The following is an 18726-nucleotide window of genomic DNA, read 5'->3' as shown; positions in this document are numbered from 1 at the left end:
AACTGAAGCAGAGCAGGCAATGGAAATGTTTTTACAACTGCTCTACTACCAATATCCAGAAAAGGAAAAGTGAAGGGCCCACACAATTCTTAAACTAGTGCAATATGTCTGAAAGTCCGCAAATATATCCATAATGCTGTAAGATTCTGGATGGAAATGATTAACACTAGAAGTAGACTTCGTGTTTTCTTTTTCTTTAGTTTCTTTAGTCACAAATTTATTTTTTCCCCATCTTCATTTTTCTACCTTTTTATTTTTTGTACCACGTAGCCTTCTCACTCATGTGCTCTGAAACTTAACCAACAAACATTTACTGAGCACCTAGTGAACATGGAGGGCAGAGATGGTCAAGATCTGGTGCCTGGTCAAAGGAGCATTTTCAAATGCAATGTCATACAAACATAAAGTCATTTCAAGGAACTGAAAAATAATAATAATGAGAACATGGTCAAAATGCTAAGAGAGTAGAGAGGAAGAACTATCTTATCCAAAGAGCAGAGTTAGAGACACAGGAACAACCTCTCAAAGGAAGCGACACCTATTGAGCTGCACCTTGAAATACGAGAATTTTTCTAGGCAGACAAGGGACACTTTAAGCAATTCATAAGATCACAGCATATACTAAGAACTGCAATTAATAATGATAAAAATAATTATTTTGAGTCTATGGCCATGCTACCCTGAACAAGCCCAATCTCATCTGATCTCAGAAGCTAAGCAGGGTCGGGCCTGGTTAGTACTTGGATGGGAGACCACCTATGAAGACCAGGAGCTATAAGCATAAAAAAATAAATAAGGGCTTGTAAACTGACAAGGTCTTTGCAATCTGTGAGGTCAAATAATTTTGAGAGCTAACATCTATCAAGCACTTGTTATATGCTATGGAAAAAGTATATACTCCATGTTTTTTTAAAAAAAGAGAAGATAGTTTTTTTATACTATTTGGAATATTTCACATGCCAAACATTCAATTCCTGATTTTTTTATTTCCATAATCTTTTGGCAAATTATTGCCTCTAATTTGTGCCTCAGTATCATGATGCCCTCCAATGAAAATTTACCTCAAGGCTATGCATTTACTCTTTAGTTCAATGCAAAAGAAAGAATAATTAATAATTAATTATTAACAAATAGAAATTATAATAATTTAATAGTATATTTTAAGAGTCGTCTTTCTGTTTATAAGATGTTTATTCTTTTAAAAAAATGCAAATAAAACACTAGCTATTGAAACCACTATCAATTAAACTTGTTCTTTCTCTGACATCAGTGAAAGGATATTATTTATCATACTAAGTATAAGTTATAATCTTCTGTTGATAGTAAAAGATCAAAGATTACCTTGCATCAAACAGAATTATGATGCCATAACATTTTATCTTGTTACAGATGATATCAATCACTAGGTGACAGTGAGCTGCAGAGCAGATTTTTCAGTCAATATGCCTGACATGTTCAAACATCTAAAATACAGCAACAAAATTCTATGTGCTTTGGTTGTGAAAGTGAAAAATGTAGCATAAACAAATAAGTGGTTGATTGTTAATATCATACATATGGCTAAATAGCACTTGGTTTCTGAGCACCTAGCTTGTATTTTTACTTAGAACTTCATCAACAGAGACAAAAGTCAGTGTCAATAAAAGAGAAACTGGGACATTGTTTTAAATGGAGACGTAACAGCAGTTAGAGAGGCAACATTTTGGATCACAAGACTAGGGCAAAGATCCCCTCCCGGTGCCACTCTCTGGAGACACATATATTCCCTCTCTTTCATCACAGAGCTATACAAGGTCCTGACAGAAATCACAAATCTCCCAAGCAAATCCTCTCTTAGGAAGGGTCACAGCCTCTTTCCTATGTCTATTTTGAGTTATATCATGTGCTCTTGCTCAATGAGTAATCTGGGCCCCCTTCTCATAGTTTTGTAATTGCAGAGGACTTTTCCTCCATTCTCATTATGTTGGTAGCTTTGCTTTTTAGAGAAAGACAGATCAGGGTCCTTGAGTTTTTGCAATGTTCATAGTGTGCACTTAATGTTATCAAATACTTAAGCTATAGAAAGGAAAACATTGTAGTTATAAAATCTATGTTCATCTTCATATATAAATTTTATACCATGATTCATGTCAAAAACTCAGGACAATATATATATTCATTCCTTTACCACACCTACTTTTTTCTTAATATTTCTTTAAATGAAATGACAGAATAATAAGAGCTTTATTAGAAATCCAAAACTCCAACCTTTCTAAGGACTGACTAGGTAGTAAAGTATTTGGCATTTGGAAATTGTTATATTATTTACATTAAAAACCACAGTTGCCTACCCTGTGAATCATAAAATCATTTTCCTGAAAATTGTCTTTTCTTTTTTCCTATGTTAAGACTGTCATATACGATATCAGAGAGAACACAGCAAAACCTTCCTGAACTTGCAAAATTATTGGATGGGGACATTCATTTTTATGTAAACTATATGCATATTCATATAAAACAGTCTGAAAAAAAAGTATCAGATATAATTAGCATGTTTATGAATCTATTTGCTCTGCTATTAAGTAACAAATTTGTAGTAACCATGGCAACTGCAACATCACAGGCACAAGTTCTATTTTTGTAATATGACTACCTTTCTTAAAGCAACATTCATGCTCAGAGTCTACATTTTTAAAATATTAAAAAGAAGAGTTTTTAAAACCATTTCGTTTTTCATTATAATAAGAATACATTTTATATTTTGAGTTTATTGAAAATTAAAAGCTATTTCTTTTTTATTGTATGTTGTGTCTGTATGTGTATATTTGCCAAAAATAATATTTAAGTACAAAAGCAAAAAACATGGAAGATTTTTAGGTGTATATTAACACATGTAATTATACAATTGTTACCTTTTTAAATTCCATTTCACTTGATATGGTAAAAGCATATTAGTTTTCCAAATTTTTTAAAAAATGAAAGTTATACAGGGATTTTCCCAATTTGATTTTTATATAAATTTTCTTCTTTAATCTTAAATATTACACTTTATCAAAATCTATGTAGTAACATGTTTTTACATAGTCAGTTTGGGGAGTTGTTTTGGTTAATGCTTTTGTTAAAAGAAATTAATTGAACTACTACTTCTTTCATTATCTAATTAAGCGCTGTTACTTCTAGACAAGACACCTTAGACATTTTATGTAACCTTTCCAAACCTTACTTTACTTCCTTGTAAAACAGAGATAATAGTAATACCAATATTAAAGAACTGTTGAGAAGGTAAAATCTGAAAATGCCAGTATGATGAATGTACTTTCCTATTCTTTTAAAACTACAACTCTATAGTCAGCTGTATTTTGTTACAAAAATCAAATCTAATCCTGAAATGAACAGTTTCAAATGATACAAACCCTACAAATATCTGATTTTTGTATTTTCTCAAAGAGTGGCAGAGGTAAAATGGGTGTCTGGAGAATTGGGTTGATGAGATTAGGTGAAGGGATCATGTAAAAACAACTATTTTCTTTAAAAAAAAAAATTCTGGCCTGGGTTAGAGCCTCAAATCAACCTCTCACTAAGACTCATTTCCCTCATATATGGGAAGAATAATATCATTTCCTTAAATTTTTACATGCATAAGTATTAAATAAAGTAGTCATCATAATCTATGAAATAATATTTTTCAATAAAAAGTTTACTTAATCCCCACCCTTCCTTTTAAAATTGTATAAACTTGGGCAAGTAAAGAGAAAGCTAAAGAGAAACTGAGAGGTTCAGATAAATTTGGCTTTTTTAGCTATTTGCCCTAAAAAGTGACAAAAAATGGAAGGGAATTTCTCTGGACTGACTGGTGGAGCTAGGATTTGAGAAGAGTGGCTACATTCTGAGCCGAAAAGGTAAAGCTGTAGTCCAGATGGAGAAGCCTTGCTCATCCTGACACAGAGGAATGGGTTCAGTATCAACTAGAAGATAGACAGTGAGAGCAAATTGCAAAGACAGGCCAGTGATATGAAACACAGGCTGGCAAGAGAAAGAACCCAGGAAAGATGGAGGGCATCTGTAAATCTGTGACTGTCCTCATCTACTAATATGTTCAATTCTACACTGCCCATTCAATTAAAAAAAATTCAGCCCCATTCCAGCACTTCTGTTCTCTCTTATTCTCCTCTGTTTTTTTTCACAGTGTTTATAATACTAGAACATGCCATTAATTTACTTTTTTATCATATTTTATCTCATCCCACTAGGATGTAAATTCTAGAGACTTATATCTCTTTCTTCACTACTCTGTCCTCAGTACCTGTAAGACATCCAGAAAATATTTGTTGAATGAGTGAAAGACTTAGCTTGATACTTGGTACACTGTAAGCACACAATAAAGATTATCATTTTATTTTTTTTTCAAACTGTTTTAAAATTAGGGTCTTTCTGAAGCTACTGATACTGGGAATAATGAAGATCTGCTTATCTTCTTTAGAAAAAAAATTAATTTTCATTATATAAATCACTAAAAAAGATTTAAGCATAAATACTGACCTAATCTTCCAAAAGACTATAATCTATGGCAAGACTGGCCACAAATTAATCCATTAGATTTGGTCAACCAACTTAGTTGTTAAATTAAACAATTATACCCAGTTATCTAAATCTGATGATAATTAGCTAAGTCTAATATTTACCTACTTTTGTGGATTCCATACACATTTTTCTCTAAGTCTTGCTCTTTATTCATAAAAATAAATAATTTGAAGAGTCTATCCGTTCTACTGTATAATAACCACAAAGCTGAGTCACTTACTCTTGAGTAGGTACACATTTTAACTGATTTGTTATCATTTAGAAATTGAGAGAAAATTAATGATGATGCTAAGTGTGATTAAGCCTAACTTATCTCAGCCAATGCAGTAGACATAAATTCTCTCTAGTCAAAGTCAACATTTGTCAAGCTGACCTACCTTGTCTTATATTCTGTTTATATTTCAGAGGAATAGAAATAGGAATAATTTGCTGAGCAATGTAGTTAGTGATGTGCTAAACAGGACTTATGATCTTCCTAATGACAGAAGATGCAGGCTGTGAAAACAAGAGGAAAGCAGCATTGCCAATAGGTTATGAAGAACTGGAAAAGCAATCATGTGGAAGGATGCACTCCCAACAGTTGGTGGCACAGTCTAGATCAGATTGTAAGGTCAGTGAAATGGGAGGGCCATAACCCAGCTGGCTGTTTTTAGTAGACTTCTTATAGGAAATTTAGAAAGAAAATTTCTACCCTAGTTTTATAAATTAAAGAGAATGAGGAGGATCTAGATGCTTACAGAACTAGTCTTATTTCAGTTGCTTCAACAGAGTCATGTATTGGCTATAAACCATGTATCACGATGGCTGAAATGGGTTCTGCTTAGTTACGCTGTATAATCAACCACTCTAATGAAAATATTTCACACGCATGTCTTCACTTAACATCTATTTATTTTTTCTAGAGAAAATATGTTGTTGATATTAAATTAGAAAATAACAGAATACACCGAAAAGAATTACCAGTTTCAAAAATAATACTAACCAATGAATAATCCAAATGCAAAGGACCTTACAGACAGGTAGAAAAATAGGCTTTAATTCCTTCTCCTGCTGTGGTGAAGGCTGTTCTCCAAAACTTCTACCTCAGTAACAGAATGGAAGCTAGGCTAAGCTACACTAAGCTACACTCTATTCCCTATCCTCCCTTCTCTCTTGCCTTTAGGTGTGGCTTGTGAGTTTTTTCTCCAAAAGAAATAGTCATAATACTTCCAAGCCTGGTCCATAAAGCTCCAAAAACACCCCTCCAGGTTCTTCCCTCCATTGCATGGTAGAAATGACAATAATCTCAGATATAATGTATTTAAGATGGTATCATTGCTATCAACATTCAACAATTCATTCAACAATTTATGTTGAATGCTTCATATGTGCTAGGTACTATAGGGTTCTATCGATCTTTAAAACTGAATTTATTGATTAATCAAAATGATTAAAAAATTATTTCAATAAATTAAACCATGTCAAACAACATTTATATAAAACTACTGAACCAGAAAAATAAAAAAGTGAATCAAAATATTTCAGCTTATATTTTCCTTAATGAAACTACAATAAAGCAGAAAGAAATTGAATGAAATATCTTAAATGAAAATATGAAGATTTTTAAATAACTTAAATCATAATTCTTAAACTTCAAAACAGAAATGGAAAAAAAGTTATAAAGATGTGAGGTGAGAATTTATAAACTCAGGGAGAAATGTTACTTTTTAAAAGAGGGAAATCATCTTAGACATAAAGACTAAATTACAAGATTCTCAATGAAAATAAAATAAGGTCAGTGTTACCTGAATTATTCTTTTGAATTCTCTGTAGACTTGTTTTTAATAAAAAAAAGAAAAATCATCACTAATAAGAAAAATCAAAAAAGATAATGAACAATTTTTATGTAATTTTCAAATTTCCTATATAATGTCATTATATTAATGGTTATATAATATTCTTGGTTAGGTTCAGTATATCTTTTTTTAAAAAAAACAATAACCCTTATTTGGAATTTACGGCTTTTCTTTTTCAATTGCTGAAAATCTTCAAGTTTTGAACACAGATTATTTTTTTTGATAAACCAAATGAACCCCAAAACTAAAGGCTGGCAAGAAGTAATGAGACCGACTTTTAAAACAATTCCAGAGGAGATACTTCTAAAAAATGTTTTAATGATATCAACATGAACAGAGTAAATATAACCATCTTGAAATATAAAATTATATTTGCTGTGTCAATTTCATTGTTTCTTTTGAAATTGTTTAAAGTAAGAAAAAGGACAAAAAGGTTAGAAAAAAACAAAAGAAAACTTAATAGTCACACTCAAAGAAACAAAAAATGGTAGCACTATGGATGTATCTCAAAAGATAAGATTTCCTCTCAGTTTTTTTTTTTTTTTTTGCAAGTAGTTCAATATGGTTAGTTGATTGATTAACCCAACGTTTAAGTCTGCCATGGAAAGCAATGATTAAAATATATATAATCCCTTCTTCACATAGCTTACATATTTTAGGGGAGAAGTATGTACCTACTGGCTATAATATAGGTGACACAGGCAGATACCTAACGTCTATGACATAGGTAATACAGACATGTACACAATAGTCATAAAATAGGTAACATGTGGTATATGCTGTAACAGCAGCAGAGAAAGTGCAGTGCAATATAATAAAGAAGAGAGATTGATTGCATCAAACTTTTCAGAGGATGCTCAAGAACAGTGACAGAGATAGTTTCATTGATGAGGTAAGGCTGGAGACACGCTTGAATTGAGAGAAGGGCTTTCCCAGAGTATTATGGGAAAAAGTCTTAGTCAGAAAAAAAAAATAAGACTTCGGAGAATTCTTGGGTGAACACAGGACACAATGTATGTCAGCGAATATTCAGTAGTTCATTGAAAAAATATTTTCATTGAAAAAATATTTACAGAGTCTTAACTGACGTGGTCAGGATTTTGAAATTTGTCCTTAGAAAATACGGAGTGTTGAAGGCTTTGAAGCAGCAAGTAATGGTAATGCAATGGCCATGCAGATGGTTACACGGCAGATGAGGACCTGGTCTCAGATCAACATCAGATATACCCTGACTTGACTTTGTACATTTGATATGCCAAACCAATGTACCTAACATACCTATGGCAACATGGTTACTGCCTTAAGAACTCTTTCATTTCTGATCAAAAGTCATAACTTTTCTCTTACTTTATACAGTTATCCCTACTGGACACCCCAAGGTTCTCCAGGCAGTCATATGGCTGAAACACAGTAACAACGACAGAAGAATCAGCCCAAAGCTATATCACACTAAATATATAAACAAATGATGAATAAAGTAATCAATTATTTTCTAAATATGCAGATGTTGGTATAGAATAATCATAGAGATAAACGGCTTATTTAGTTTTTTCTTCTGAATGTTTGGATATAAAATCAGCTCAGTCCAAAGGTTTCTCTAGGCTCCTAAAACATTCTTGATAAGCCTGACAAAGATATTTTTCTCATGCTTCTCTGTCCCTTTCCCTTACAGGGATGAAGATGGTACACTACATCAATAATCATGACTTTATTGGAAGTAAATGTGATTTTCTAGGTCTTCTGGAAAGTACTGTACATTTAGTTGCTGTGTTTACATGATTTCAATTTGAAACCGACCTTTGAATGAATCTCCTTTGGCTGAATTGCTTTTAGTTTAGGCCTCATTTGATTTAGGTAGAAAAAGAAAAATCGTGTACTAAAAGATAGAGCCCAATTTTCTGCACACAGAAGTAGAAACGTTGCACCATTTCTCCTGAGGATAAAGTGGTAAGGCACAACAAATACTGGATCGGAACCACAGACACTTAGGTTATAGTCTTGATTCTGTCACATTAATTCATTCATTCACTCATTCATTCAATAAATATTTAATGAGCTTCCTATGTGCCAAGCATTGTCCTAGGTGTTGGAAAGAAAATGATGGCATTGACCTTGAGGGGAAATCTAACTTATTTGGACCCAGCCCTCTCAAAAAATTTCTACGTTTGGGCTATCTGCAGCCATAAACTTAAAATTTAAGGAACCACGTAGGAAATGTGTGGAACAAAGATGAGAATATGGTTATGTTGGCAAGGAAATTATGGTGTGCTGGACAATCTATGCCCCCTCTAAAGGCATTTAAATTCCATTTTTCAAAGTAACATATTCTGAGAAAAACCACATTGTAGGCCATATTTGAAGCGCTTCCAGTTTCCTACCTTTGAACTATATGATTTCCAGGACATTCTCTGGTTCTCATATTCCTTTCATACTTTAAAATCAATGAATCAATGAGTAAATGAATGCACAAATGAATCTGTTGCTTTAAAGCTCAACTTCTATTGTCTTCTAAATGCTCCTAGTCAAATTGAAATTTTTGTGGGAGTATCTTCTGGAAGTTTTTTTACTAGAATGGGAAGTAGACTTGGGGAAGGCATGAAAGTGGAAATAAAAAGACACTGAAGATATGCTTGGGCCACTTTGCAGTTTTGCTTTATGTTGACCTTACTTATATGCCCTTCTACTTCCACACTTACCTTAAATCCAGAAGGACATTTTAGTCAAAATTTTTGTCTTAGATATATGACTTAGATTTGGTGATAAGTCATATTTAGATTTTACAGCCTGTAAATTACTAAGTACTGTGTCTGTTACATGGTAGATGTTTGGTAAATGAGACTTGTGAATAACCACATAGCGATGTAGATAGCGTCTTGCCTCATAAGTCAGAACTTGGTTTGAAAGCAAGTTCTCCTTTATACTAGATGGATGACCTTGAACAAGGCGTACAGTCTCCATCAGTCTCAGTACCCTCAGAGTACCTCTCTATGGGGTTGGGGTAACATGCAATGAATGTGTCACATATTCAGCACAATACCTTGGCACTTAACAAGCACTAAAGAAACATTAGCCATTTTGTCGGCATTCATGAAGACATTCATTTTTTTTTTTTTAATTCTCATTTATCCTTTTGGAAACTGATACATAAAATAGGAGCACATTATTGAATATGTCATAAAAATCTCAAAGATTATATGTAATACATATCACTTGTAAAAATTAGTACACATTGGATGGTTCTATGAAGAGTTAAAAAATGCTTTATCTTGTATAAGCCTAGTGAAAACCAAATGGCTCAAAGATCAATACGTAACTTAAAAAAAAAATTTTTTTCCGACGGAAAATCTACGTCTACAGTTCAGGCACATTTTACACATCAGTAAAAGTTCCAGTCAATATTTCTGAAACTTGTCGGCTGGCATAGATTTTCTTTATAGTTGGAAAACGGTATCCAGTTAAATTGTGAAATGTTTAAATAAGGGGACAGAAGTTGTGCTAGTATAAAAGCAAATAATATTTTAAAATTTTATCACCAGACAAAATCCCCAGTCTTTGGTCTTATCTGAATCTAGCAAAATAAGTTTGGTTATTTTAAGTCTTACCTGAGTGAATTCAGCATTCACATTCTACTTGTTTCCTTGAAATCAAGAAAGGACATTTTATTTGTGTGAAGGTGTATTTCAATCAACAAGCATCAGACCACTAATATTTTTATAAAAACCTACTTAAAATATAAAATTCTGTATTCACACATTTGTGTTTTTATCATTGACCTGTTTTTTAAAGCATGGTTAAGACAAAACAAGATGGTAGTCTATTCCTTTGAACTGAAGCTTTCTATGATGGCACTTAAGGGTCTGCCTGTTCCCTCCTCCCCCCATGTCCACATTTCTGTACCTCAAAGCAATTTTTATGTGAGTAGCATTTTACCTGAACCTTAAAACTAAATACAAACAGTAAAAATAATCCCTCAATTAAAAAACAAATGCCAGGGTACCACAATGTTAAGGAAGACTTCTTTTCACTCTGGATTTTATTTAACTTTATTCTGAGATGCCTCTTTTCAAAGCAAAAAGCATTTCTCTTTTTGCAATATTCTAAGCAAATGACTTTATTTCAATTATATAAACCATAAATAAACAGAAATAAGAGATTAATGAATACCAGTACAATCAAGTGACCGTTGTTAACTACAATTTTGCTTTATTGAAAAATCTCTCTCTGACTTTTGGTCCATTAAGACTATATCTAATTATCTTAGTTTCATTCTGCCATTAATAACTTTATTTTCTTGGAAATAGTACTGATGGATGAGTTTTAAATTGTACTTGCACAAGTAAGGCAGAGTACAATCAGGAAAGGGGTCCCCATGTATAGTTTGTGGGAATACATGTGAAATGATCACATTTCCTAAATGGTTTTGCAAATCAGACTTCAGCTAAATGTAGTACTCCATTACAAGGGACAGGGGGAACAATTGAATGTTGGAGTTCAAATTCATATAATAATTAGAAAGGACATTTATTTCAAAATGTGGAGGACCTGACAGTAAAAAAATGACAGAAATTCAACTCCACGGTGAATTATAAATGTCAAATTACTGGTATGCACGTAAAAAAAAAAGTATGTAGCTATTAGAAACCAGACTCTGCATTCATGTGCAGTGCTTCTGCCTTTATCAGCCTCTTATATTCCTCTAAGGTATTCTGTCATTCACTGTCAAATTTCCAGTGTAAGATTATAAGACATATGTCAGATCAGTGTCCAAAGCTTTCCAGGTTCTGGACACACCAATATAGTCCCATATTTTACACAATATTAAGTATATTAAATGGGAAAAGCTGCTCAGTTATTAGAAGTCAGTTACAGAGTGTACTCTAGCATGTGATATCATCTACTCTGAGGAATGCAAAGTGCAGGGGAGGGGGGAGCAGCATGATTCTATATTGTGTGTGGACTCATGATGCTGTCAGAGTGTCAGCAGGATGAACAATGAAAAGGATGTTAACTAAATTTTGATGTGCAAGAACATGTGTTTAATTTGCAAGATGCTTTGTTTAATTAAAAGGTAAATACCATTTACAATTCCTCTTGCAGACAAATTTAGAGCAGCAACAACACCTACAGAGTGCTCAAATTGTCGGCAGAATTTCTTGGATGCATTTGATCAATTAAAAGGCTACACATTTGGGGAAAAATAATTATTTTTTTCATTTGTTTTCAAATAGAAATGGCTTTATTTTCTATAAACAGATTATTCCTAGAGTTTAATACCTAGCTACGTATGGATTTAAAGATACAAAAGCAATATTATTATGTACCTAGTACAGAAAAAATAAACCTGAAAGCTAAAAATTTCGCTTGTTACTCAATCTCTGCCTCCAAAGAGATATTTTTCCCTGTCTTCAGTCTTTACTCACTCTCTCCTTTTCTCTTCCTTCTTTCTACAGAGGGCTAGTTCCAAAAGCAGTGTCCACAAAGACCTTTTCGCCCCTCCAGAAAGGTAACCTTAGTCACACCATTGGGAGTTCCAACATAATTTTTCCATAAGCTCACTTGGGTCTTAAAGCAGATCAAAAAAATCTCAGGTCTCATATTTTCCTTTACTTAAGATTTGCTACTCTTTTCAGTGATCATAGAGGGGGAATGTGTTATTGCTTCTTCAGCTGACCTGCAGGCAGAATATGTTGAAAGAAATTCAGACTTCTTTACTTACAACTTCTAATCTCAGTAATACAAGTAGTAGAAATAACAATGCAACCATTTTTTCTGTAATTCAACACTATGCAGATGTAGTTTGTTTTTGGTTACACTTGGAGGCAGGGAAAAGATCCGTGACTCTCCTGAGGATCCAACTGAACCATTTCCTTGCCAACACATGACATTCAAGCAACATGAAAAGAAACTCTTTAAAAGTTCCTTAATAGTTCACAATACAGTGAACTGGATTTGGATGGCCCCCACTATAGGCCACTCAATAGTTTATTGCAGTCAGTCCTGCCTGTCACATGACTAACATAAAGACAGAAATGTGAAATAAACAAATTATTATATCATATTGTTAACTAATATATTATACTATTAGACTATATTATTAATTATAGTATAACTATTATATTCTATTATTGCTCTATTGGAAGTCTAGTTAACCACAAAAACTAATTATAATAGACCGAGGCTTCTGCCTTAAACTCTCAAGCTAGTGCTCCTCCAGCCCTTTGGTTCATTCACTAGGGCAATCTAACATACACCTGAAAATGCATCATTTAAAAAAATACCCTGGTGAGTGATTTCCTCTGATCTCTTTATTAGTTCTTTACCCCAGCTCCTACACAGGCGTTTAATCTCAAATTACAGAAAGACTACGGAAAAGAATAATTCTTGACCCATTAATAGAGCACCTGAGAGGACCCTAAATACCTGGTTAAGATTTACTGTATCCATTTACTCATTTCCCATCAAAAATTTTATCACTTGGCACTAAGGGTTCCCCAAATTTGTTTACCAGGAAATGTGGAAGAACATTAGTATGTTTTGTCTTCCTTGCACAGTTTAACATATTAAAGATATTTTTAAAGAAAAAGGTTTTTATAAAATGTCTTTGTAACGATTGATAAGACTGGCATTTAATTTTGTCCAACATTAGAATGTTTCAACAAATTAAGGCCTTTTTTCTGGATTGTTTAATTTCCTTTTGTTGAATTCCTAATGTCTAAGACAGTCGCCGGATTTATGACAATAACTAGTTGTTGAGTGAGTGACTGAGTCTCCGACAAGTCAGTAAGAAGGAATGTGATGCTGTGGAAATGCAATGGCCTCAGAGCTTGAATACAGAAAATGTGGGCTCCAGTTCGCCTTCTCTCCCTTCCCAGCTGGGTGACCTTAAAAATTCTTTGCTACCTCTTAGGACATCAATTTATCCATCAGTAAAATAAAAAGATTAGACTAGATAATTTTAAAAAACCTAAAGTTTAAAACGCTGTGAGAATGTTTATGGTACAAATTCACACAAACAAGCAAGCTTCATTATATATCACAACAGTTCCAAACTGATATAAATACTAGGGCTTTAATGAGAGGTGGAAAGGAGAAGATTCCCAACCTGACATTAATGATCATATTCAACAAAGTTAAACCAGTGGAAAAATTACAGATCCCAACATGACAGGAGGCCATGTGGCCAAATAAGTTGCACACAAATGACTGAGAAAGCTGAGACATATGGGCTGCAATCCAATCAGTGACTTAAGGCAGTTCATCTGTCTTTTTCCGATACTTTGAAATGGAGGAACCCTAAGATCACTTATGAAGCACACTCTGTACCTAAGCTAAGTTTACAACACAGAGTAAATCAGTTCTACACAATATACTTCAGTGCATTGTGTGTGTTAAAATGTGTATGCCAGTCAAAAACCTCTTGCCAATTAAAATGTTTTGTCTTGTTTTGTTTTGTTTTGTATTGTTTGGCATTAAAGTAGTCACTCGAGATTCGTTCGACATTTTTACAGGAACCATTCACAGAGCAAAGAAAAAATATGTGAATGGAGATGAAAAGCACCAAAACCTTGTTGAGTGTTGAACTCTTTTATGTACAAAAGCTAGCAGAAATGTAATGTGGAATGACTTTCCTGGTGTAGGGTAGGATGGGTCTTGAGAGGTGGAGAAGACCAAAATCATACTGAGACGGGTTTTTCATATATATTTTTAACTGCTTTAACTGCTTTTCAAGCAAAGCTGATGTAGTTATTTTAGTCTTTTGCCACTTTTTATGTCATTTAATTCACCACTGAGAATAGCACTATTTCTACATTTGCATTCTTTCAGTATAAAAGGTATTCACGATTAAGGTGAAAGAAAACTTATTCACCGAGAAATATAGGCTCTGAGCTGTTACTGATGTACTGTTAAGCATTATAGAAAAACCAAGGATCTTTCTGTCTTTGGGCAGTATGGTTAAATAGAATGCATAGAGGAAGGAGGTAAAATCAGAAAGTCTGATATTAAGGTCTCATTATGCACTTTACAGTAGTAGCAAAGATGATTCATTCTCTCAGTTTTCACATCTGTGAAATGGGGATAGGGAATTGACAATAAGCATTTTTTAGAACAAATACTTCCATTTTATCAAATGTTTCTTTCAAGAAAAGTTATCTATCTTTTTTTTCTATGAAAGACTAAAACTCAAACCTAAAATATCAGTTTAGTTCCAGCCTTAATTTAATACAGTAAGAACGATTTATCAAGATATTTTTGTTGCCTGTTTTCAGGTCCTTGCTCTTCTGATTACCACCTGTTGTCACCTTGGTCACATAGAGAAACCTTTCTAAGCCTTACTTTCCTAGGCTGTAAAATGAGAAACTATGATAGTACCTTATCCACAGGACTGCAATGCGAATTAAATGAGATAATGAAGGCAAAGACTGCAGCATAGCACTTGGCAGTGAATAAACACTCAATACATGTTAGCTTTTATTTTTATAGTTGATATTGTTATCTTCTGGAGGCGTTCGAACTCTCTATGACCTGCTCAGATTTCCTGGATTGGTGGATATAAAAGAGAGATGTCAGAGCGCACTTCATATCAGCCTCACTCTCTTCCTTGTAAGGTCAAATATTCTGTCATCTATCTGAAAATAACAAATAAGAAATCAGACACCATTTAAAAAGATACTCTCCTAGATCTTGCCTACTATAAACTAGTCTCAGAGACAGTCCTTTAGTTGCTCTCTCCAAAAGAGTGTGTGAAGGGAGTGGAAGCATGTAGTACAATCCTTCACTAGACCTGTACCTATTATTTGCTTAAATTTATTTAAGTTTTTGAAACTATGCTCCTTCTTCAAAGATAGTAAACATTCAGAGGCAACAGACATGACTGAAAGTCACAACAATATTATGTCCATCTCGAACTCAAGGTTACCTGAAGAAAAAGAAACATTGTGATTTTTAATAACTTTTACCTAAGCACAGAAAAACCTGTCTCTCAAAGCATATAGCCTATTTCAAGGTTACACTAATTTCAAAATGCCATACAGAACTAAGTCATGATTTATCTAGAAAAAGAAAACAATCTCTCCCCCCACTTCTCTGGTGAAGAATGAGAACAGGACACAGTACACCCTCTCAGAAATGGCTAAATCTCTCAGTAGGATGAGAACTCTTCTGCCCATGCTAGGACTTGAGACTGAAAGGTAGACTCATGTCTAGGTATGGGAGGAAGATCAAACTAAGGGTATCTTTCTTCTTCCTTCTACTTTCCAATTCACGAAATTACTGTTGTTGCCTATCACCTGAAACGTTAGTAAACATTTCCTCCAACAGCTAATGAAATGCTTCCAGAAACATGCACATCAGTAGCTCTCTTCCGGTCTGGTAAGTGTGGGTTTGGCTGAGTGTGGTGTGGGGTGTGGGGTGTGTGTGTGTGTGTGTGTGTGTGTGTGTGTGTACGCGCGTGATCTTGATGCTTGCAAAACGTGCTTTCAAAAGCAGTCATGATTTCTTGTGTTGGGGCGGGAGGAGGAGGGGGCTTTTGTCTCCCCTCCCAGAGGACCAGGGTCAGAGAAAAGCATGAGAAAGAGGCTGCACTCACACTTACCTTTGGGACGAAGACGAGGTGAGAGTGGATTTTGGCGCTGTGTTTGTTTTGTTTTCTTTTCTTTCTTTCTTTCCACAAGACCCCAGCACCGGGGGCGCCGGAGGGTCTGGGTGGGTCAGGGCGGGGCTGCGCGCGCGGGGCGGAGGGAACCGAGCGGGTCTTCGCGCCTGCTACGTCCGGCCAGTAGGGGGCGCGTTCGCTCTGCTTAACACTGTGCTGCTCCCTGTTCCGCGGGCTGAGCCGGCGCGGCCCGGGACTGGGGAGGGCAGGGGATCTGCAGACGGGAGGAAGGCTAATAGGGGTGAGCCACACAACCGGTTTCCCGAAAGTTCGCGGAGCCTGCCTGGAGCTGCTTTAGACTTGACACATTCTGGAGAAGTCGAGCTTTTTCAGGAACAGAGTCCGAGCCTCCGCCTTGCTCCGGCTCCCGAGTCCCGCGGCGCCGCCTGGCTCCGGCCTCCGGCTCAGGTCAACGTTGGCCCCTGGCAGCCTTACTCGTGGGAGAGTTGGAGGCCGAGCCGCGGTCTCCGGCCGGGACTCTGGAGGGCCCGATAGAGAGCTTCTAAGGCTGCCAAGTGCAGGCCGACGTAGCCCAGGGAGGCAGCGGTTTGTGGGTCGTTGTCGTGTGTAACCGCACCTGGGTTTTGCTCCCCTGCCTCGACCTGAGGTCCAGGTGGAGGTTGAGCTTTTGCTCCTTACTCTCCCTGAGGAGGCCCGGGTCCGAGCCAGCGCTGGCAGGCTGTGCGGCCGCGGAAACGAGCATCGTTGTGGCCAAAGCGGTGCCCTGGCCCTGCCCCGGGGCGTCTGAGCACCGCGAGCCGGGCCAGGCGCAGCGGGCCTTGCGGGCGACCTTCCTCCGCCATGGCGCCCGGGGCCTGCGGACTCGCGTGACTCACTTCTCCAAACGAGAGTTCAGCCGAGGGCCGCCCGCGAGAACTGGCCTCGCGCGGGCTCGGGACCCTCGCTCTAAACCGCGCGAGCTCTGGGACCCGTCTGCGGCCGGCTTCGGCCTGGAGGAGGAAGGCAGTGTGTCTTTTCAAGGGGCCTCTCCCAACTAATGGTTTTGATCTGCAGTTAAAGTAGTGATGTCCTTTAATTTGTGTAAGGTTACTGCCCCTCACCACCGTCTCCCCAGATCTCCCCACACCCACGCAGCGCACTCCATCACCACTCTCAGTCCATTAGCATTTGAAAACCTCGAAATAACCTCTTTGGGGATGAACCTACATACACGCACGCACAGGAGACCCGCCAAGTCAAAACTGAGTTGCGTCATAGGATGCATATGAATAAGATTGCTTGGTCTTTCGCTTCTGAGGATAGGAATGTCTTAACAACCCTGGGATTCCGGCAGTAACAGGACACTAGAAGGTTTCTAGAACCCTGTTCTAAACAATTAGAACAGTAGTGATGATAATAAGAGGAAGAGAATTGTGTTTTTCTGGATACTTCTGGGCAATCTGCATGAGGAGAACTGGAAAACGTTCCCCTTGATTCAGATCCATAGGTCAAATAACATTATCCCTTTTTTCTAGACGCTATTTAAAAGCAACTCCAACCATAGGTATTGGAATGAAAATAGTTGAAATGTTCTGGCTCAATAGCAATGTGCTTCTATATATAAAATCATGTGTAATCAAATCACATATAGGATACATAATTTTGAAAGAGAGGTAAATTTTCTTTTCTTGAAAAATGTTCACCCAAAGACAACTAGAAATGTGAGCTGCAGGCAACCAATGGCTATTCTGGCTACAACTTAGGCAATTACTAGTCCAACAACCTAGTCCAAAGCCTGTCTTTGCTTGGAGCAAGAGTATTAATGAACTGTAGAGGCACAGATCTTAATTTATAGATGTAATGCCTTTTGAAATTTAATAAGCTTTAAACGTAACAAAACAAGGATAGGCATTCATGTTTTTTTGTTTTGTTTTGTTTTGTTTGCTTGGTGGGTTGGTTGATTTTCTTTTTAGATTTGTTTAAAATATGACATAGTCATCTCCCGTTCCTATCCGATGTTTGTATTCTGGAGGATCTGGAAAAATCAGTGGTTAGAGTAAAAATGTCTCTGAGAAAGCCCTGAGTTTTGCCATTATCCTTTTTTTAAATCTTTTGTGAGCATTTCAGATAACTCTAAGATAGCACAATGCATTTCATGTTTCTAACTACTTCAACACCAGTGGAAATAATACTTATAACATTTGCCTGTATAAAATTCTTATTGATTACTAATTTGGCATTAGAATTGTTATTTTGCATAATGTTATCCCATTGCTCAATAAGACATGTATTTTAATAATAGAGAAATACTACTGAGGGTTCTTTACAAGTCAGTGTGAGTAGTTATATCATGACATCCAAAATATAAAAGAATTTTCTTATAAACCCTCTGAAATCATTCCCATAAAACTGCTCTACTCTCTAATACTATAGAAAAGTTGATGCAATTTAATTTATATTCTGTCAACAATAAATTTATTTCATCTTGGCAAGGTGCCTTGTTTGAAAAAGTTGATTGTAGGGAAGGAGGATGGGATGACAGGAGCATGGAGGTTGAAATTATGTTTCATTTCATAATCAAGAGAAACAGTGTAATTGTCCCCATCATATCAGCAGTAGGAAGAATCTGAAAGGGTTTGATTTGAAGCACTTCATTGTGTCTACCAAAAGCACACTGACATCAAGTAGTAAATTGCCCAGGATTTTTTCTTTATTATCGAGAAATCATAATCCAAGTCC

At 35.9% G+C, this 18726-nt stretch overlaps 1 pseudogene; it reads left to right on the top strand.

The window, feature by feature from the left end:
• The first annotated feature begins 662 nt into the window (after positions 1–662).
• LOC112469092 lies at positions 663–781 on the top strand (annotated as a pseudogene).
• The last annotated feature ends 17945 nt before the right edge of the window (positions 782–18726 follow it).

The sequence above is a fragment of the Pteropus alecto genome, unplaced genomic scaffold (assembly GCF_000325575.1).
Source record: "Pteropus alecto unplaced genomic scaffold, ASM32557v1 scaffold106, whole genome shotgun sequence".
Classification (NCBI taxonomy): Eukaryota; Metazoa; Chordata; class Mammalia; order Chiroptera; family Pteropodidae; genus Pteropus; species Pteropus alecto.
The sequence above is the reverse complement of the archived record's forward strand: the minus strand, read 5'-3'. Positions and strand labels throughout refer to the sequence as shown.